This window comes from Numenius arquata, chromosome 3, assembly GCF_964106895.1.
Source record: "Numenius arquata chromosome 3, bNumArq3.hap1.1, whole genome shotgun sequence".
NCBI lineage: Eukaryota > Metazoa > Chordata > Aves > Charadriiformes > Scolopacidae > Numenius > Numenius arquata.
In genome coordinates this window covers 50489070-50512419 of record NC_133578.1, presented here as the reverse complement: position 1 = coordinate 50512419, position 23350 = coordinate 50489070, and positions in this window count along the sequence as shown.

Here is a 23350-nt window from a genome sequence, read left to right as displayed (position 1 = left end):
CTTCCAAAACTCCAGCCATAACCAAAAACTGGGAAACAAGTCAAAACACAGTTACAGGAAACAAGTAAATTATTAGCATAATATTTATACAATTATTTTTTTTTAATTTCATTACAATATTACTGATGTAAATAATCTTAATAATAAAGAATAAACTAGAACTAGCTCTTCTGAGACAGTTAACCTGGCGTCTAAAACAACAGTTATCTATTTTAGGACCACAATATCCATTGGATGTCATTGCACTGGATTTATTTATACAGCATTCTTACTGCCCAGAAATGCTGACCAAGAATGTAATAAACTACTTCAGAAAGCAAAAATACATGAAATATAATTAATTTGTGAACAATAAAACTGAAAAATAAATTCATTCAATGATGAACTGAAAAAAATGTAAGACTACTTATATACACTTCAATGTATAATATAATGTTGCTTTCCCAAAAGTAAAAGACACTACCTGAATTATCAATAAGATGCGCAATTGTTCATGTCATTGATTTTAATCTTCAGTGTTAACATTTATTTTAAACACACATTGCTATTGCTTCTATTGCCCATCCTCATAACGCAAGTGAGATCTTTGCTTAGAGTAAGAGAATTCAGTATTACACAAAACCTCTTTTACATTAGTATCAGTAGCTTCTGAACTACTCCAGTGCTATGTTTCACAACAAAAAAAGTTTTAAGACTTTCTACTGATAATTCACTCAAATAGATTCAGGCTTTAACAAATTCAGATGAAGTTAAAACACTAGGTATTGAATGTGCAATAAGATTTAAGCGCTACCAATAATAATACTTAAGACACACACATTACTTTCAAAACATCTTTTGCCATAATGAGGAAGAATATCTCCCACAAAGACATTTTCCTTGTCTAAAAAATATTGTTTAAGGTTCAAATTAAAGTTATTGGAATAAAGATAACATAAACCTTGCTTTTTTTGAGCATGAAAAATACAGAAAGCAAAAGGTATCTCCCCAAACACTGTATTTGAATAAGAAGTTACAGATTGTGGTTTCCCTTTTACGTATTTCATGACCAACCCACTGCAAACACCGTATGATAATCACCATTTTGGCTTTATTATATAGGTCTATTTTAATCCAAAGTGGATTTTAATACGTAACTAGAACCCAGAATTTCTTTTTTTTCAGTCACAGCTAGTTTATAGTTATGAAGAGAATGACACGTCCTCACCACATGTATAAGTCAGAATCCTTTACAAAGAGGAGGAGTGAAACATATGTTTAAGTAGCATGAGATTATTAGATAAATTACAGAAAAAAAATATCTTCTGTCATAGTTGCTTCCTGGTTGGTAAATGTTTTTATGGGTCTTGAGCTTGTTGGCTGTAGCCTATGAACACTTCTTTAGTTACAGAGTTACAATTAGTCTACAGGGAAAGCATCTTTGCCAATATCTGGGTACTTCAGTGCTTTTTTTCTAGCCTACCATGTTGAGCATTACTAAATTTGAAGTGGTTTTTTTTTTCTTTCTTCACTATTCATTGAGTTCTTAAACTATGTATTTTTCTTATAGATGTGAGAAGCAAATTAAAGCCTCGAGCTGTTCAGTGATGGGTAGAGTTCTACGGGCATAAAAATGTTACCTTACACTGGCTTGTTTGCCTTGCTAGTGCATACAATACCTGACTTAATTGCATTATTGTATTATTGGTTGGAGATAAATAGCTTGTACCTACTCTGATTTATATAATTTGTAACGTACTCATTTCCTTAAGGAAGATGATCCTCAGGGGTCGGTACTGGGACCAGTGCTGTTCAACATCTTTGTCGGAGACATGGACAGACCCTCAGCAAGTTTGCCGACAACACCAAGCTCGGTGGCGTGGTCAACAACGCTGGAGGGAAGGGATGCCATCCAGAGGGACCTGGACAGGCTTGAGAGATGGGCTCGTGCAAATCGCATGAAGTTCAACCAGGCCAAGTGCAGGGTCCTGCACCTGTGATGTGGCAATCCCAGGCACAAATACAGGTTGGGCAGAGAATGGCTGGAGAGCAGCCCTGAGGAAAAGGACTTGAAGGTGTTGGTGGATGAGAAGCTCAACATGAGCCGGCAATGTGCACTGGCAGCCCAGAAAGCCAACCACATCCTGGGCTGCATCAAGAGAAGCGTGGCCAGCAGGTCATGGGAGGTGATTCTACCCCTCTACTCTGCGCTCGTGAGACCCCACCTGGAATACTGTGTCCAGCTTTGGAGTCCTCAACACAGGAAGGACATGGACCTGTTGGAACAGGTCCAGCAGAGGGCCACGAAGATGATCGGAGGGATGGAGCACCTCCCCTATGAAGACAGGCTGAGAGAGCTGGCGTTGTTCAGCCTGGAGAAGAGCAGGCTCCGGGGAGACCTCATAGCAGCCTTCCAATATCTGAAGGGAGCCTACAGGAGAGCCGGAGAGGGACTCTGTGTCAGGAAATGTAGTGACAGGACAAGGGGTAATGGTTTTAAATTGGAAGAGGGGAGATTTAGATTAGATATTAGGAGGAAATTCTTTACTGTGAGGGTGGTGAGGCACTGGAACAGGTTGCCCAGGGAAGTTGTGGATGCCCCATCCCTGGAAGTGTTGAAGGCCAGGCTGGATGGGGTTTGAGCAACCTGCTCTAGTGGGAGGTGTCCCTGCCCATGGCAGGGGGGTTGGAACTCGATGATCTTTCAGGTCCTTTCCAACTCTAACCATTCTATGATTCTATGTTAAAGTTCTTGATAATCTGGTCTGTATATGATGAATAGGTTTGGACCATTTCAGCTACCATCCCATTCTTTTTTTTGTTCCAAAAGAAAGAAGAAAAAATGTTCAGCAGTACCCTACATCACTTAGTCAAAAAGCAGAACTCATAGACAATAGCTGAGGCATAGAACAAAATATGCTTACAGAGCAATCATCAACCTCTGAATACCTTCTGAATATTTTAGCTATTCATATTCAGCACCTGAAATACAAGGAACTAAGTCTTGCTACAGAAATATAAGATACAATTTTATCTTTTTTTTTTTTTATTCTCCTGAAATGCACATGCACACTTATATGTGGACACATTTATGACTCAGACACATGCACTCTCAAAAGTAGAGACATTTTTACAGAATTAGATAAGACTACTAAACATATACCTGAGAAAGAGTGTGAACAGTAAAAAAATAAGTTAAATTATTATTCTCAGTAAAATTTGAGCATTTCTAACTAGGAAATAGGAAAAAACAGGACCTACATTTAGCTAGACTTCCTTTTATGCTTTGAATAAATTATTCATCTTCTCGAGCAAAGGAATGTTAACCTTTCCTTGTAATACAATGTAAAGTTCACTTTGGGCTGAACTATGGGGAAAAACTATTTTTATAACTGAAGATTCACTTGCAATTCATATTTCTTCTTACATATTTCAAAAGAAGAAAAACCCATGGGAACATGAGACTAACACAAATTCCAAATACCTTTGCCAACATCTGAAATTTCCCCTTGAACATATTGTTTAAAATTGTTTGGAACAACTGCACTTTTTAGTATTTTAATTAGACTTTAATTCCATGATTATAATTAAATACTGTATATTCAGTATTGACCGGTGTTCACAGACTTCCTACCTACTAGAAAAATTGGCAGGTGCTCTTCATATCTGCAGACTAGTTCTATGTATTTTTATTCATGTAATAAACTACTTAATTTATCTTTTGCCCCATGCTTGAGAAACAAAATAATGTGACATTTAGGGTGTCACATTTGTGTGCTTACAACTTTCCAGGAAGAGAAATGACAAACTACTGACCTCCTGCAGTAAGACAATGTGACAAATGTTAATGAGGATCAGAGCTAATGAACAGCATGACTTTCAAATTAAATACGTTTCATTTGGTCATGGGGTAAAAGCTCTTTTCCAAAATGCTAACAAATACTTTAAATATGGTTATATTACATGAACAAGCTCACTAAGGTGACATAAGGGGGGGTAACTTTTCATCTTTGCATTAGAAAATATTTTTTTTTTTATACGTAAACAATGATTTAATCTAAATGTATTCCTTACTTAAACTGGGCTACCTTTAGAGGAACTTTTACTGAAAAAGGAATTAGGGGACAGATTCAGAAAAAATATTGAGGGATGTAAAGGTGGAGACTGCAGAGTCATGTATTTAGCTGCCCATCTATCAGAGCAGAATGCAGAACTGAGTCAGGTCACAGATGCACCTGGATATCTTAGACTAAGAACCGAAGGGATGGTCTTACCTTGCTGATATTCATCAAGAGCTAGACCAAAAAGGAAATAGGACATAGGAAACCTTTAATCATAGTTTTTGTCACCTTAATAGAGGATCTACTTGAAACTATTGTTCTCCAGTCCTATACAATTGCCATGCTGCCTTTTCTGTATTTCTGCTAGGCTATTCTATATATGAAACTATTAAATACATAAAGAAAATATTACATCAATCCCTGAAGCTCTCTTCTTAGTTCTGTTCCAGTGTAGGTATTTCAAGGCTGTAAAATTGCAGTAAGTTTTAAGTCTTATACTTATTGCTGTATAACAGCTCCTTCACCTTTCAAATGGTTTAGTGCATGCAGTTTGTAATTCTGTTATCAGGCTCCCATCATTATGTATCTTATGACATGTCAGCTTTATAATTGGAAAGGGAAATGTGAATAGCACCCATAAAATGTTATATCTGTATTGGTTGGCACAATGAGTTATAGGTCTCAAAATTTAGACAAATGTCCAAAATATAATTGTCCAGGCTCCCTATATAAGTTTGTATTGTCTGCTGAGTGAAGACCTGAGGCTATCCTCAAGACCACTCAGCTACGTGCACCCAGCAAGCCAGCAAACTTGGTACAGCCAGAAAGCATATGAGATCTTTCACGAAGCATCATGCCAAGAGTTCGCAGGCAGTCTGGAGGCAGTCCACAGGCTCTCAGTTAAACATCTTCGGGAACTAAATCCAGAGGCGGTTCTTAATAACAGGTATAAACATAATATCTATGTACTAATAAAGTCTTTCAATTTAACCCATGTAGTCTGGCTTGCAAATGACTTTGGATTTTGATGTTTCTTGACTGAGTTAGTGGTAGGACTTCCATGGGCCACCTCTTTGTGGCTAATTGGAAATCTTGATACTAAGTTACCCATCTCCATGAACTCCTTAACCATGAGAATCTCCTGCTTCAAGAAAATGAGGATGAACTACCTGGCAGTGCCATTGGATTATTCTGAGTACATATAGTTGTTCCAAACTCTTGCAGTACAACAAGCCAGTTTGAGCAATAAAAATTCCTCGTTCTCCTACCTGAGGCTTATACAACATGAACCGGTAAACAGAGCTTGTGTTCATGCATCTGTCAAAAGAGCAATGCAGCAATTTAATGATAGGGTAGTTCCAGTCTGTCACGTTACATATACCCTTGTTTAATAGCATTTTTGGAGATAAATTTACTCATTGATTACTTGGGAGAAGAATACTGCCTTGCACTCTTCTATCTCTTAGGTGGAAATGTATCAATTAGTAAGATAACATTCACGTTTTTCATGTATATGCGTAGATATACTCACTTGCAGATTTTTTTTCATAAGTCTTACTATTCTGGGTAAATTAATCTGTATAAAATGGGCTGAACAGCCAAGTCTAACTCTTTTGTGTGGCCACAACTGATTAATGATATCATTCCATGTTTTAAAAGCTAAAATAATTTATTGTCTTCCATAAATAATATAGAAATTGTTGCTGTCTGCACAGAAGAAACATGCTGCCTGTAAAGAATTAGTAAAAGTTCCTAACAGAGGAGTGCTAATTGATCTTTAAATTATTAATAGAATTCCTCGGGGTTCTTATCCTCCACAGGAGTGGTTTGGTTTGGTTTGTTTTTTTCCCCTGAGTAAAATGACTTTATCATTATTATAATTTCCTGAGAAGTAAATGTAGTTTTTGGTTTGAGTTTGAATGAAAGACTGAGCCCATTAACATATGGATTTATACATACTTTAAGTTAAGACCTAATACAATGAAATACAGAAATAAACAACAGATTCTTGTGTTATTGTCATTTCATAGTAGTTACATTAGCACTATCAAGAAAGTGACGATAAATCTGTCTGCACAATTATCTTGGCTAGGAAGCTACGTTTTCATTGTCTCCCTCCATTATTCATTAAAGTTTGTGTTTGCCTTAAAATAATTTCAACTATCTGATTAATGAGCTCTGTTAACCTCTGTCTGTGTGCATGTTTTCTGCATGTGTTTTGCCATGAGAACATTCATGTTTTGTGTTTAACTGTATAAATCTAGAAGTTAGATTTTATCTCCAGTTCTGGATGTTGTTGTTTTTTAAAATCACTACAGAGATAATTATGTCTTTCGCGAAAATATCTTTAAGAATATTTCCCAGGCACCATATGAAGAAAGCAATGCTCGACTTGGATTTGTGCTATTATGGCTTCCAACTTCTTTTCACTTCTGCTGATGATATATATGGTGTATATAATCCTATATGGTATATGACAGTATATTGATATACACCAGAATGAAACTGTTCCAGGGCAACCACATTCAACGAAACCTGTATTGTTCAAGACATATTGCCTAAGAAACTGCAATTGTACTGTTGACCAAGTTTTCCAAAGCAGGCACCCAGGTTACTTGTATGAAGTTTGAGCAAGTGGAACTGCAGAAAATGCAGGAACATATTCACATCAGCAAACAGCAGTTTCAGTTCACAATTATCACAGCTCTTTTAGGGTGTACATTTTACCAATACAAAATAAGTACTCAAAAGATACAAGCAAATTCAAGACCATATACCTATTGTGGGTATCTCATTTGTTATCAGCCTAACTAGTGTAAAATCCTACTAGAACCTTCAATTTTTATCAAATCAATTTCCTTTCATTATTTAAGGTGAGACAAAGTGTCTAGCTGACTACTGCCGTATAGAGGGTGGGAGAAAAGAGCACATAAGAAGTATAAAGTCAGTGCTAGGGTTCTTCTGTGCCAGCTGGGAGCTAGCTTATGGGTTGTATTTCTATCACTATGCATTAGGCCTGATCTAGCATTGAACAGGAGACTGGACTAAAAAACTTCCAGAGGTATTCTGCAACTACTTATTTCATGACTCCTGGTAAGCCAGGAAGAGGACAGAAATACATCCGATGGAAAAGAAAAACACTTGGTTGAAACATCCTACATTTCCCTTATTCTTTTATCTCTCTTTAGGCTGCACCGAATGCAGTACTGTACTAAAGTTTGTATGGGCCAAAGGGAAGATTGGTTGTATTCATGGAAATAAAATATTTTGGGATTCCTTAATTAAAAAAGTCATATGGAAGTAAAGGAGTCTCCAGATATGAAATAGCTGAATGTTAGAAAACTGCTAAGGAGAATTATCATGTATACTTGTTCCTATCTTCATCTTCCTAAGTATCTGCTCATGGCCACTGAGATTAAACACCAGACCTTTCACTTGGAGACTCAGTATGGGCATTAGGGTTTTATTATATACATCATCAAGATTTCTTGCTTGATGGTATTTATCATGCCAACGTGCAGTTTGCAACTTTCTCAGACTCTGAATTTTGGCTTTCATATGTTCTCCCTAAAGTTATCTTTACAGTACAATGGGGAACAAAATTAGCCTAACAATGTCCCATCAACAGTATACAGATGTACCAGCAAGACTGAGCAAATAGACTTTTTGGAGCAACCATAATTGTAAATCACAACCCTTGTGTCTATTACAACACCACAGCCCAATTGGAAAGCATAAGGAACATCTATGGAACAAAATGAATCCCCACTAATGGCTGTACTTAAGACACAGTAGAATAGTAGGACTGCCTTATACTGCATACAACTTTTTGATGAATCGTACATATTCACTTTAAGAGGCTGTTCCAGTCTCCCTGACTTGAACTGTAAAAGATAATTTCCTATAATAGCAGTACAACCTGCTCCATCTTCATCATTCTTACTTTATAGGATGAACGTATTTGGGAACTTACACTCATTCCACTCTGCCTCCCCCAAGGACCAGATAATCAGAGAAAGCTTTATTACCTCTAACTTTAATTTCACATCTTTTTAAATATTCTTCCTTTTCTTCCTTCGCATGCAAATACTCAATGTATAAAATCATGGACTAAGAGACTTTTAAAAACCTCTGGGCTTGGCATTAGAACAATTCCCTTATTACAGTTTTTGCAGCAATACAAGTGTATGGAAATCTCCAAGAACAGAAGACAATCTGACACCGTGTCAGTGGCTAGAGTGGGTCAACGTCAGCAGTCGTCAGGTGGGGAGTTTTTGATATTGCCATCAACACCCAGATGCAGTAGAAGTTTTTCAAAAGGCAAATTACTTCACTAAAACGCAAATGTTGTCAATGACAGCAGCAAATAAAGAACATGTGTTCGCAGAAATATCTGCAATGTGTTTTTCATTTTAATGCGATATCTTTCTTTTGCTTTCCAGCTGATTTTTTTTTTTTTTAATACAGAAATTATTATTCTGGGTTTTAAAATTAACCTAGGATCAGATATTTTTAACATAAAAAATTTGCAATCAGGCTAACAGCTTGTGTTTCGAGCTGAACCCAAATGTGAGTTTAAACAGCCAAACCATGAACTTATTAAATGCCATTTTAAAGGCAGTGGTTCCAATCCTTCCCCTCTTCTGACACTTACCCAGCATTGACGACTGCTGTTCTTGAGCTCTCTCTTCTACTCTGTCCCATTGGCTTCTTTCCTGGTTTTCAATGATCTTCCAAAATTTCTTTATAAAATTGATCAGGTGAGACCAGTTATTCCTCAAGCTTTTCTAAATCAGTCTCACTTTATTTAGAACCACAGAGCTCTTCTCCTTTATGCAAGTTGTCTCGTAAGCCCTGTCATCTAGTTTATTTGAAAGATGCTTGATATTTAAAACCTGGATGACATGACTCAGCTTAGCTGAATACAATGTTAGAACTCCTTTAAGTTTATGGGTAAACCAGAAATCAATGGGTATTTTATACTGGATTTCAGAGAAGCCAGGGTCTCACTGCAAGATTAGACAATGAGTTTGATGTGTGCTTTTCTCATTTTTGCCACTGATTCAAACTCTATGATGGGATGCACTGATTTACTCCATTTTTTTGAGTCAGACTTCTAATTGCAGAATTTTAATTGCATACTGAGTGGAATGAGACACCTAAATTATTTTGAAACACTACATACATCGGTATTTTTAGATGTATGCATATTCTTTTAAAACTGCCCCTCTGTTCCTTGGTCTCTTTATCTGTAACGCAAAAATCAGATTACTCGCTCACCTAGGTTAAGGTATTTTGAAATATTAATTGAATGATGTTTTGCCAGAACATTTATTTTTTTTTTATTTCTTATTGTCTCTCCATTCAAATGGAATTTAAAGATAAGCAGCATGCAGATAATTCCAAAAATATTATGCTATAATGTGACATTGGATAGATACTTGTTACAAACATACTACAGTTCGAGCATTCCCTGTGAGCACTGTGTCAAAGTAATCATTAACATGTAAATTTTGGAGTGGTTTTCTCACCTACTACTTCCATCTGGGACTCATGCCTTCAGATTCCAGCTACCCAAAACACCACCTCAAACAGTCACAAATCTGTTGATGATGAGTCAGTTGGTCATCTTTTGCTCGTCTACTTGGCGACTTTGTGTTCTGAAGAAAAACAGGAACAAGGTGATGTTGAAACACAGCCACTCTAATCCTTTTGGGGTTTGTGAAAAGATGTTCAAAAAGATTTGACAGACAGGATAATGGCATGTTAATGGCTCCTACACATATCTAGGTGAGGATTTTTTCAGATATACTAGCACAAAACCTTCTACGTCTGAACTCTCCTCTTTTGATTTCTCCCAGGTTTCCCCCCTCTGGAAAGACATGCAACCAGTCATTTTCTGCACTATATTTTGGGAAGAATTGGAATAGAAAAAAACGCAAGAGGCACTCTTCTTATCCTACTAAGTCTGTTTTCTCCTGTTTATGTATCATGGATTTTGTTCATAATTTTGTTACATTTTCTCTCTGCTTGTGCTCATAGCAGGAGGGAGCTTGGCTAAGAAATACCAGAGCAGCTTTGAGATTATTATTCTTCAGTGCTAAGAGTAAGATTGTTTCCTCATGTAACATTCCAATATGCCTCTTTTGTGTGTGGTGCCTGTCACTATAATATATGCAGATTCAAATCTGACTGCTATTTTTATACCTATAACTAGTCTAGCCATTTCTCCCTTTCTATTATCCAGTTCACTCCCCTTCCATCTCCTACACTTTCACGGGAGAAAGGGAATAGATTGTTTTGCTATTATGTTTTCACACAGAAAGACACTCTAATATTGAAGAAATATTTTCATAGGATCATAGAAACCAGGAAAGGAAAACATTTCTTAGATCATTTTGTCCATCTCTCTAGCAGTATGTAACTGTTCCCTGCAGTATAATTTTTAGTTTTCTGTCACTTGAAACTTTATACATCTCAAATGAGAAGACTTCAAACTGTTTCTCTTTAAAAACTATTGCATAACCTAATAGAGCTGCTTGCCAACATATTTTCCCTTCAACAGTCACATAAAAATTTCTCTTTCCTTTTTTTTTTTCTCTCTTTAAACTCATTTCATCAGACTGGATAGTTTCTCTGACACTTGGTGATTTTTTCTTCCAAATATATAAAGACATTCCTTCTCCCATTTGTAATTTTACATCAATGTATATCTACATGTATCGTGGTTATTTTCATTATTTTACCACTCTGTAACCATACCTGTAATCCTGTAGTTTCTCAATTCAGATGTCAAAGGTTCATTAAAAATGGGTTGAAGATAAAATGGAAACCGGCTAAAGGACTTCAGGGAGACAACAATAGGCAGGACCATTGGCCCAGCTGCAGAAAACATTGTCATGCCAAGAGACTATGTAAAATTCAGTCTATTGAACTAGATTATTAACAGGAGTAAAACATGTTGATATTTTATGACGAATTTGAAACACTACAAATTGTATTGTATAATGCACTTAATAATTACTTTGAGGCAAAGCAAAAGCAATACAAAAAAGTTCTCTCAAATTAATATCTAACTGTGCAACACTCTTGTGCTTGAACTCTATTTGGCAAGACTGAGCTCGGAGTAGTATTTTATAGCTAACAGTTTTTAATAGAAGATAAATATAACTTAACTCTAGGAACACAAACACTAGTGCTACTATTCGGCCTTGACTTATTTAATGTACATTTCAGAATGCTTTCAACTGCCACCACTAAAAATTTCCCTTCAAGGTTTCCCTGTTGATTGTAGAAGCAATTCTAAGCAGCAAACTGAGTTTCAAACAGAAAAGAAAAAAAAACTCCTTCCAACAATTAAAACTATGAAATATTTTTGATCACTTTTGTCACAGAAGAGATTTAATAAAACAGTCTGAATAAAAGTGTTTTCTGATTTTCTTTTACATTTCTATATAGTATGCCAGAATTTTTTCTTTCTCAATAAGTACTTTTATGAAAAAAGGCTTTTCTTTCATCCAGATAAAAAAACAGAGACAAAATGAACATAATTGTACTCCTAGACCAGTCATTATAATGAGGTTTTTAAGATATTTGTACTAATCAGCTTTCCAACCTCAAACCAAGTAAAACAGAAGTTATGTTGACAGGAACCAGCTTGAAAAAATTTAAGGAGTTACAACGTCATCATTCCCCTGAGGATGACTGCATGCACCCAAGGCACTACGCAGTTCAGGCCCAATTCTTGCCTTCGTGAACCATAGAAATACATTGTACTAGCAGTAAAAATACTTTCCCTATCACTAGTGACCAAGATCACTACTGTTCACTAGGAAGATAAATTAGAACAACAGTTTCCCACTGCCTTTGCCTCCTCCTTCTGCTTTTCAAATATGCCTCCTGGTGAGACCCCAGCCTTGGGAACATCCTGCACACAAGCTGCTGTTCTTCCAAAGTTTCAGCATTTGACTGACACTGACATTACAGCTGGCAGAGCTCAGGATTGAAAATCAATGGAGGCTGGAACTTGGCATTTCCATTGATGAGCTTTCAGGGGTGTCGTTCCTTTGTCACTTTAGACCTTGAAGGTTGGCCCATATCTCTTTGTAGGACTCATCTTTTACCATTCAACAGTTTGCTCCATTGGTCCTTCAGACTTTCAGAAAGACAGTCAAACCAGTACTCTTTCTCCATGTCACATGCAGGCTAGATCCTCTCTTCTTTACACACTGTAAAATCAATGAGAGAGAGCTCTTTGGCAAAGTTTTACATCTGACCTTTAATGCTCTATCTTTAATTTATATAAAGAAAAGACAGTGCCTTTTGCTCTGTAAGCTTTTACCAAAGTGTTCTCATTTGGGCAAATGCCGTTCCATTAGTATTAAAATGTTGCAAGCACTTGCTAAAAGGTTTTTTTTCCTCTTACTTTTATGATAGTTTTAGCATAACTTTACTAGTATCATTTCAGAGAGACACCACAGAGTTGAGCCTTGGGGCTATGTTTTCCCACTGATTCGCTAGATAAAATTTATTATGTTTACAAAATACATCAGAATGTTCATAAAGCTTTTTGTTTAAGAGAAATAAAAGAAGCTTTGTGTTACCTAACATTGTATTTCTTCACAATTTTAATTTAAAGCAACTGTACCAATAAAGAGGGAATGTATTTCTTTTTCAGCGTTTAAATACAAACTGGTGAAAGTAGGCTGCGCATACCAGACATGGGCTGCTCCTGCATGAATTAATAAAAACAAACTGAATTTTCATTCCCTCAACTTATGAATGGTGCCAGTCTTACAGTGGGATGTCTATACTATTATGTGCTTGAGAAAATACACAAATTAAAAGTCAGGCTGCAGGGGTACACATTTTTGAAGGTCATTTCAAAGAAACTGTATCATAAGGGACTAAGTTGTTGCCTTGTGTTTTTGAATTTTTGTTAATAGCATATTTTATTTTAAGTGATTGACATCCGAGGCACAGTGAGGAAATGGTAATCAAATACTGAGTCTATCCATCACAGTTCCACTTTCCTGGGGACTGAAAAGTCACCAGCAAAACCACAACAGTGTTTCCAACATTCGTTTTTCCATACAAAGACAGAATCTAAGTTCATTTGTATCAGGGCAAATGAAGAGTAAATCTTCTAATGTCTTGGACTTACACTACTTAAAGTAAGACAATCAGGTTTTTCTCCTCTTCCTATGCTACAGCTTTGGTCATAGTCTTTTGTGTATTCAAAAGCTTTTTGGCCTCCTATAATGTGAGACATCTCCACTGATTAGTAAAGAAATGTCTCAAAATATTGGAAAATGAAAAGAGGACTCTGAGATCCTAATGACTAAGAAAGTTTACGGAAAAATATTTATATCTCTCTCTTCTGAAAGTGAAATTGTTATGTATATCAATTGTCAGATTGAAGACACTGAAAATCACTTGCAAAGAATACATATGTAGGCAGGGACAACAAGAGTGTTTGCACACTCCCTACTTTATATGTGCTCTTGTATTACAGGAACAGCCAGAATTCAGCTTGTTTGAGCCCATATACACTGACGTCATTTAAGTAAGCAAGTGTCTCTTGGGCATGTTAGGCACATGGTGCCTCATTCCACTTAGTTTCTCCTCTGACCATGCTAAAAAGCAAAGAGCTAGGGGTCACACTGAGGCAGGGGCTTTATGTCTGCAGAGAAAAGGGTGGATCCAAAAGTGCCACCACACTGGAAGTTATGATGTACATGCAGAAAAGGTTTAAATAACAAGTAAGCTGAAGAGTGATCAGAGATTTCATATTGCCCCTACATCAAGACCTGGGGTAAAGATGAAAGAATGATGCATTAGAAAAAGTACCCTAAGGATACATTTATTCTAATAAATTAAACGTGCCTGGGACTGTTGCCTGAGTTTGGGTCCACAGTGAGACCAATCACTCCAACCTCCATACCAATCATAACAACCTCTATACCCTGGCCCCCTAAGTGGGCCAGTAATACTGGACTTTTCTATAAGTCCTGCCCTACTCTAACTTCTAAAAGCTGGCCAGAAATTGTTTGTAAGGATGCTCTCTGGCCTGAGCAACAAATATGTCAGCGACCATACTGGCAGTTTAGGTGAAGTGTATGGACAAAATGTGTATAAATTGTATCACGTTCTTTTCAATGTAAACTTTATGACATTTCCTAGATCAGATTTCTACCAATTTTCCTATCTTTCCCCTCTTTCCACACAGAATCTTTCTTGTTTTTATCTTCACGTATAACAATATTTGGTCATTCCATCCAGTTCTATTCCATGTTCTTTAACTCCTTTATGTTTCATTTAAATCTCAACCAAGTGCAAGCAGCTTGAAATTTTACCAAAAGCCTCCTTAAAACTTAAGAAAGACTCCTTTTGCCACTGACCTAGAAAACATTGCCTGGAATTATGCTCTAGCTGTGATACCTTGACTTAAAGAAGTTTTCAGAAGCAAGAGATGTCCAAGGCATAAACAGAAAGATTTATTTTTTAGGACAGCACTGTAAAGTATTATATGTCCTATGTTTCATCTTACATTGGGAGCCAATAACAACTGGACATTTACCAGAACCATTCCTTAAATTTATGGAGTGTTTGAGCAATTTCCTACATGAAGTGTCGAAATAGTACAAATATTGCAATAAAGGTAAATAGTGTGGTATGGAAAATATCCATTTTCTATATTGCTGAAGGCATTTGCATATTTATAGCAATCAGAAAGAGGCTGTATTTTATGTATATCCTCAGTGGAACCTTGATCCCCCTGTAACACATGGGATCTTCGCCATTAGCTTCTGGGGGAAGCTAATGTTCGTTGTCCATCTTACTAGTGGAAAACAATGTATACATAATTGATTTTTAGGTGCATCTTAAAGCATAAAAAATAGAAAATTCGTAGAACTGTAGAGATGAATGTCAGAAGGAATCATTAGACTAAATGTTCTATGTACTTCTAAAACCACATAATGAATCTATACAAACACTCTCTGTAAGACTCTTGCAGGTATATTACACTTTCATATGGGAATGTAAGAAGCCAGAGAGAGCACAGAATCTCTGTCCTCGGAGTATTTCAAAACACAACTAGACAAGGCCTTCAGCCACCCAGACTAACTTTGAACTTAACCTAGCTTTGAGTAGGACTACCAGAGGTCCTTTCCAACCTTTTGGTTTGGGTTTTTTTAATTCCAGTGTAGGCAATTTCCATATATAATAAAACACAAATGTTGAATTATTTCCCTTTATTTAAAAACCTTATTTGCTTTTCTTAACTTTTTAAAATTAATCCCAGAAACATGACTTTTAGACTAGGAGCACCAAAATCAAACCAAGACAGCTGTGGTGGAGGCATTCAAATGCATCCCTCATTTCTCATGTGATATTACCTATCTCCACAGATGCTGAACAATTTACTGATGTGTGGCCACAGCAGAATCATATTTTTCCAGCAGGCAAAAATATTCTTACGAGATGAAAATGTAGACATGACCTAAGAAAGTAAGAGAACACTGCTGGCTCACATTTATAGAAAATATATATCTACAAATCGACAAAAGCTTAAAAAATAAAGAAATTAAGGAAATTTCATGGAAGATTTTTTCCTTCATCAACTGGCAGAGCGCCACTGGGAGAGGTTCATTTTGCCTAGGGTGAAGTTTGTCCTTTGCATTTAAAGTAATTAAGGGCCCAGCCCAGAAACAGGTGAAACCAGTGAAAGAAGGAACACTGCACTAGGATCAGGCATCTTAAACCAGAGATTTCCAAGTGTTATTATAAAAATCTAGAAACTCCTTTCTTTAACGATATGTCTTGCAACTGTTATCACATTTCTTAACCTAGTTTGGGGTATCTTGTACTTTGTGAGCACTATTCAACTTCAGCACTTCTGGCTGTGTCAAAAAAATCCCAATTTGATATATGACAAGTTTCTTAATCTTTTTGAACCAAGAAAAAAGGTTATCCTGCAAAGTAATTTCCCCTGGGGAAATAGGAAATCAGGTGAGAAAACACTTTAAATGACCTTGCAGTATTGAGCTGCCACATCCCATTGCTGGAGACTTCTGTACATTTAGAAGACTTCCCTGGTGTGTAAGAAGACCAGTGATGTACACAGCAGGATGAAGGATTAAATGCCGCAAGGATATAACTGGGATAGAAGTAGGCAAGGGAAAGCTATATTTGGATGTTAGAAGGATAAAGAACGGATTTTTTTTTTACCTGAACTTTTCAAAAAACTTCTATATTAGTGTTATTAGCAAATTAGGTTTTCTAAATATTAAAGTTATACATTAGATCAACACGGAAGAGATCGCTCTAATAAAAGTAGGTTTAGTAAAAGTAGTTTATAAAAAGTGCTCTAATTTCTATAAGGAAAAACAGCATCAGCAGGGCAAAACCATAGGTAAGCCTGATGTATTATAATGCTGTCTCACCCCATGATTTTGGTCTGAACACCTGCTGTACTCCACTGACAGCATCATGTATGCAGGAAAAGAGATTGTTTGCAACTGCTAGTTTTGATAATTTCACTAGGAAGCTACTTGTTTCTGTAACCTGGAGAGTATATCATCACATTAATTGTCCTCTGTCAAAAGTTTTGATTTCATAATATTAAAGGTGAACTTATAAAAATATTTTAAAATGCATTCATTTATACCATTTTCTAGTTTCTATAAAATAACACTGTATAGTGATAATTGTTAGAATAAATTTTCTTATTTTTCACTAGGATACGCATGCTAGGATTCTTGTCGGTAAAAAAATCAAAGACAGATTTGGATAAAACAGGAACATTTAAAGACCATGGGTAATGAAAAACACTTAAAATTTTCTTACCAGATATTTTTCCTTGCTTTGTTCTGGTGATGAACATGAGCCAATGTTGAGAACCGTCATCTTGCTGTTTCCAGACCATGTTCCAGCCTCCTCCAGATGGACCTCTAGAACCAAAGGACACGTACAACTTCAGTGACACACCACTGTGGAGTCTGCATGTTATATTCAGCCAAAGTGGGAAAAATATATAGCTGAGAGGATGAGCAAGGGTCTGCCTGCAATTTCAAGCATAAACTGGAATAGGCCAAGAGACAAGGAGAAGACTCAATCGGGCTGGAGGCTGCTGTGATAGTCTGAGAGCAAGCACAATGCAGCACAGTTCAAAATTTAGGGGCAGAAAAGACTTTTTGTTTGATCAGATTTTTACTCCTTATCCTATAACTACTGAGTTTATGGCACATTGCTTTAAAGCACCCAGCACTTCTCTCTGTCAAAGACAGAAAGTTTGACTAGAGCAAGTGGGCAATTCTCACCCTGCCATACTTTGGGTAAGTGCAACTCCATAAATTTCTTGTGCAATTTCCCTTACATACTGAACTTTCATTTTGTACCTCAGCAGATCCACCACCTGGAGCAATGTTGAGTCTTGTGTTAGGGGGTCTGTTTGTTGCATGACAAGGAAGGGATTTAGGTGCCATGGGAAAATGTGCCATCAGGAGGAGCTTCTCTGTTCTCTGACCAACAGCATCTGGCTAGTGGAGCAGCAAGGAATCCATGCCACTATTCTATATATATGCAGGCGATACAGGTTTACAGTTTGTGGGGGTGAATGGGGAGCAGGTAAAGAGTTAATAGGCACTCTGAAATTCTTGGCAAGTCATTTTTTAAAAGGTATTACATTCTACAACAGAGATTGCTCAGTGCTAGATATAGTGATTTTCTTATTATCATTATATACTGTACAGGTTTGATATGAATCTTAATAATTCTTAATTGCAAAAACTGCTCAGGGATCCTTGAATAATAGCTTCTGTGGAAATACACATAATTAGTCAGAGAGACATTCAATTAAAATAACTATCACTGGTGTCTGAATTGCAGCAATGCCAACAAGCCCCAAGCAGAGACTGGCTTTTACTGAGGTGGCCTGTCTCCCTTTAGGAGACAGGGAGTGAGGAGCCAGCACATCTTTTTCAATTAATGGATGCAGTGAAAAAGGCAGAAATGATTATAGACGTAGGAAGTGACTCATTTGAAAGACATCTGCAGGTGAGCTGTCACACCAAACAGGATGAAGAGAAGAGTATCACACTCAAAGAAGCATAAGGAAAAAAACCTGTCACGTCTCCAGGGCTGGTAATCTGCAGGAAACATAAGCAGTGGTTTGTTCTTATGTTTTACTCAAGTTTATTCTGGAGAATAAAATTGTGCCTCAAAAGAAATTCTCACACGAGATTCTTTCAGGGCTGGGAAAGAAGGCTAGTTGCTATCACATCGATGATAAGCTGATGCTTTCTAGGGCCTGTGAGGTGAGGCTCTGTAAAACCAGAACAAATAAAGCCCATCTTCTTTTCTCCAACCCTTACCACTTGCATTTACAAGTTATCCCTTATATCCCGTATAGTTGATCTATTGAAGTACTTATACTGTCCAAAACAAACTTTCCCAGTTCCAGACAACTGTAAATATCCACTGAAAATAGAGCAGTCTTTTTTAAAACATTGATGCCAAGTTACATCACAGAAAATTTAGATAAAAGCCTATTAGTTCTAGACTAAACATATGCCAGCTATATTTTAAACTCAAAATTCATGTCAGCAAGTAGAAATGGAGTGGACACTAATTATATGAGGTATTCATTACCCATAACATTGCAGACTACACACATTCTTTTGGAAAAGCTGAAGCTATCTACAGCCTAAAATCTAACTCCAAAGAAAACTACTTGAAATGAGAGTATATATCATAGGCACATACCTAGAAGAAGTGTGTTAGGAAGGGAGGCAATTTACCTAAATAACAGTTTGGAGAAAATGAAGACTATTATTTGATTTCTGCTCTATTATGCATTCTTCCATGTACAAGTATGGGTGTATTCATGAATATGTAAATTTTTGGTATTAGGTTGGATCCCACTGTGATGCTGGCACATAATTAGAAGCTCATCATTAATGATTTATGAGCTGCTGCCATGCTATTAGCATTTAGAAATAAAACTACTGCAAATAACATTTTATTTATACTTTGCCAGGGTTATTGCTAACAGTAGCCACATTATTGAAGATCTACAAGAAAAACATCAAGCCTTCCTTCTAAAAGGTGATGTTCATAAAACTCACAGAACATGGGTATTTTCTAAAGGGGAAAAAAAGGCACTGGTGAAGATGTGAAAAAATAAGGGAAAAGAGTTCCTTAGATTAGAGACACAATGTGACGATGACATAACAGGTGTATTTCATAGCAGTAATTCAAATGAAAAATCTGACTAAGGAAGTTCCAGAAAGAAGAAGAAAAAAAAAAAAAACACCAAAAAAGCCAAACAGAAAAAAAGGGAAAAAAATGCAGCACATGCCATAAAACCAAATAGAAAAAAATCCTACTTAGTACTATCCAAATCCCTCCAAATAAAGGTTTAGTTTCAGTTGGGAAAAGAGTATTTTATTTCACTTCTAAACCTTCTTAATTACTTCTTTATCTATAAAGATAAAGATTCAGCCTAGGAAAGAAAAGGTTTGGAGAACCATGTGTATAAATACTTAATGGCAGGGAATGAAAAAGAGAGAGGCAGGCTTTTCTTTGTAGCATCCATTGAAAGAACAAGAGACAATGGAGACATTAAAAAACATTAAATCTCATCTGAACACAAGAAAACAAGATTTTTAATGTGCGGGTGGTCACACACTGGCACAGAGAGGATGTGAAGTCTCCCTCTGTGGCCATATTCAAAACCTGGCTGGACATGGTCCTGGGCAACCTATTCTAGCCGACCCTTGCTCAAGCAGGAGGTTTGAACCAGATGATCTCAAGAGGTCCCTTCAAACTTAAATGATTCTGTGATAGTCCCAGCTACTGATAGAAGCAAGTCTTGTGAGGAGAAGGGATATCTTTTATTAGAATCATAGAATCATATAATTGTTTTAGTTGGAAAAGACGTTTAAGATCATCAAGTCCAACTGTTAACCTAGTTGCCACTAAACCATGTCCCTCAGTACCACATCTACACATCTAAATATCTCCAGGGATGGTGGCTCCACCACTCCCCTGGGCAGCCTGTTCCAATGCTTGACAACCCTTTCACTGAAGAAATTTTTCCTAGTATCTAATCTAAACCTTCCATGGCACAACTTGAGGCATTTCCTCTTGTCCTATTGACTGTTACTTGGGAGAAGAGACTGAACCCCACCCCGTCTACACCCTCTTTTCAGGTAGTTGTAGAGAGCAATAAGGTCTCCCCTCAGCCTCCTCTTCTCCAGGCTGAACAACCCCAGTTCCCTCAGTTGCTCCTCATAAGATTTGTGCTCTAGACTCTACACCAGCTTTGCTGTCCTTCTCTGGACATGCTCCAGCACCTCAATGTCTTTCTTGTAGTGAAGGGCCCAGAGCTGAACACAGTATTCAAGGTGCAGCCTCAGCAGTGCTGAATACAGAGGGGCGATCACTTCCCTAGTCCTGCTGTTCACACTATTTCTGATATAGGCCAGCTGGGCACACTGCTGGCTCATGTTCAGCCGACAGTCGACCAACGCCCCTAGGTCCTTTTCCACCAGGCAGTTTTCCAGCCACTCTTCCCCAAGCCTGTAGTGCTGCAGGGGGTTGTTGTGACCCAAGGGCAGGACCCGGCACTTGGCTTTGTTGAACCTCATCCCATTGGCCTTGGCCCATCCATCCAGCCTGTCCAGGTCCCTCTATAGAGCCCTCCTACCTTCAAGCAGATCGACAGTCCTGCCCAACTTGGTGTCATCTGCAAACTTAATGAGGGTGCACTTAATCCCCTCGTCCAGATCATTGATAAAGATATAAACAGAACTGACCCCAAAACTGAGCCCTGGGGAACACCATACATGACTGGCCACCAACTGGATTTAACTCCATTTACCACAGCTCTTTGGGCCTGGCCATCCAGCAAGCTTTTTACCCGGCAAAGCATATGCACATCCAAGCCACGAGCAGCTGGTTTCTCCAGGAGAATGCTGTGTAGGAAAGCTGAAAAACACTTACTTTGGGCTCACATAACCTATATTAAATCTAAGAAGCAGCAGCAAAAAACTAACAGTAGGCAGCCATACTGCCCTTGGTTTAATCATCCTAATTGAGTAAACAGCAATAATATACAAAATTATGATGCATAATAATAAACCAGTAGTTAGCATTCACAAAACAAAGAAGATAACTAACAGGGAAAGACCACTAGCACTAACAAGTTAATGCTTACACTGCTTGGTTATCTGATGATATAGTTAGGCAAGTTCAGTCTCATTGTCACACATTAACCAATATTGCTAAATCAGCAAGAGCATGCAACTGTGATTTTATGACCTTGCTACTCTTAGATTTAATCTTATATCAGTCTAAAACAATAAGCGCCTCTTAAATTGCCGTGCATTCAACTCTTTGTCTGTGAACTGTGTGCAGTCCGGAATAGCAATGTGGTTTTCTTTAGGTTTCAAAGACAACCTCTCAGTGCCTGAGAAGAGTGCTCCTTTAAAAGAGCAATAACACAATACAGCTGGTGCAGGTGACCACCTACACTGTGGAATGGCCAATTCAAATTTTATTTTCATCTGTGGCCCATTCTGACAAGATGAACACAAAGTAGCTGCTGCAAAAGACTTGATCTCTGCCCAACTGTGGTCAAACTGATGTATAGGAGCAAGCTGTCTTGTTTACCAGGGACCAGATACAGTGAGAGGAGGTACATGAAGAAATTAAATTACAGGAGGCTGAACTGACTTTCAGAGCGGTGAAAAATTACTTCCTATTGCACTCAGCCTCTGAGTTTCTGAGAAGAACAAATAACTAATGGCAGAAGAACTTGCTATAAATGTGGGAGGAGAGTCAATTGAAGAATTCACATTTGTGGAGATTTGTTCTGAGGTCACTCCTCATTTAGCGCAGAAGATAACTGATTACAGAGTATCAATGGATAGAGGAGACGTTCAGAAGCTGACAATGCCAACTCTTATCTCTCTGCTCTCAATTTATGCTGAGACACAAGATTTCCCACAATGCAATTCCAGAGGTGATATTCCTCATTTTGAGGAATATGGTTCCATGAGACTTCCAAGTGATGGAGAGACAAGAAATCACAGCGGACTTTTCCTTCATGGTCAGCTATGTTCATGCTACTGCTGGTTTGTTTATGCGTATCTATTACGCTGTTTTCTGTTCTTTTTCCCTCCCCCCTCTGCTTTCATTTTAGGTTAAATAATTTACCAACAGGAAGGGATATTACTCGGTTGTTACAACAGCTGTAGGTCACCGCCAACACTTTCCTGCAATCATTTATGGATGATATGGCAACTAGTTCATGAGGTCCATATCTTCCATAATTCTTCCCTGGCTGATGTCAGGCAAGCAAACCATAATATACAGGGTACATGCAACAGTTACAAGGAACATTTCTGGGCTCTTAAATTTCATTGTCTTACTGCTAACTTGTTACAATTTTGCCTGACCAAGTTTTGGCCCATGCCACGCTCTTTCAAAGAATTGCCAGGCAGTCTGGAATCAGTGCAAGCTGCAGAACATTTCCAGTAGGCTCTTCTGAAGTTCAAGAGAACTTAATGGGATTCAACTAGCACACCCAATGCTAGTTAGTCTCAAGTCAGAGAAGGGCCCTGGGCATGTTCAAGTTACTAGTTTATCTATTTAATAGCTACAGATAGTTAATATGAATTCGGATTTATATAACATACTCTACCAACTTTATGATACCTGGAGTTATAGGTTCACAGGCAGTATTGATTGTTTCCAGAGCTTCTTCCATAGAACATAAGAGCAGCTGGATAAATGAAAAGCATGGAAAATGGAGCAGTTTCAGTCTTTAACTTGAATCTGGCCTCTGCTTCCTTGCATGGGTCCTCTTTGCCAGGAGTATATTGCATGACCCTCATGATAGCAAGGAGAATGAATGTCAGAAAAGCAGATGTGGAGCCCATATGAAACCACAGCTATGAATCACTGCTCATTCATTGAATTAGGAGAGCCAAACCATGAGAGATATCCTAGCTGGCTAGTTGTGCAAACCCCTGACAGTTGCCTGTTATAAAGCGGAATCATGCATATGTTGGGTGACAGCAATAAATCACAGTTCAGCATATTTTGTTCACAGTTGCAACTTTCTCTGACAGATAAAACCCTATAGCACTCAGGAAACTAGCATTGCATGATGACCCAGGCCCTGTAGCCCTCAGTAACCAGAGCCCCTGAAGCACATGAAAATTCATTTCCATACATTCCAGCTGCTTGGGTCTTACAGTCCCTGAAAATCAAAGGTTATAGCTGCTGGCAGCAAAGGTCTT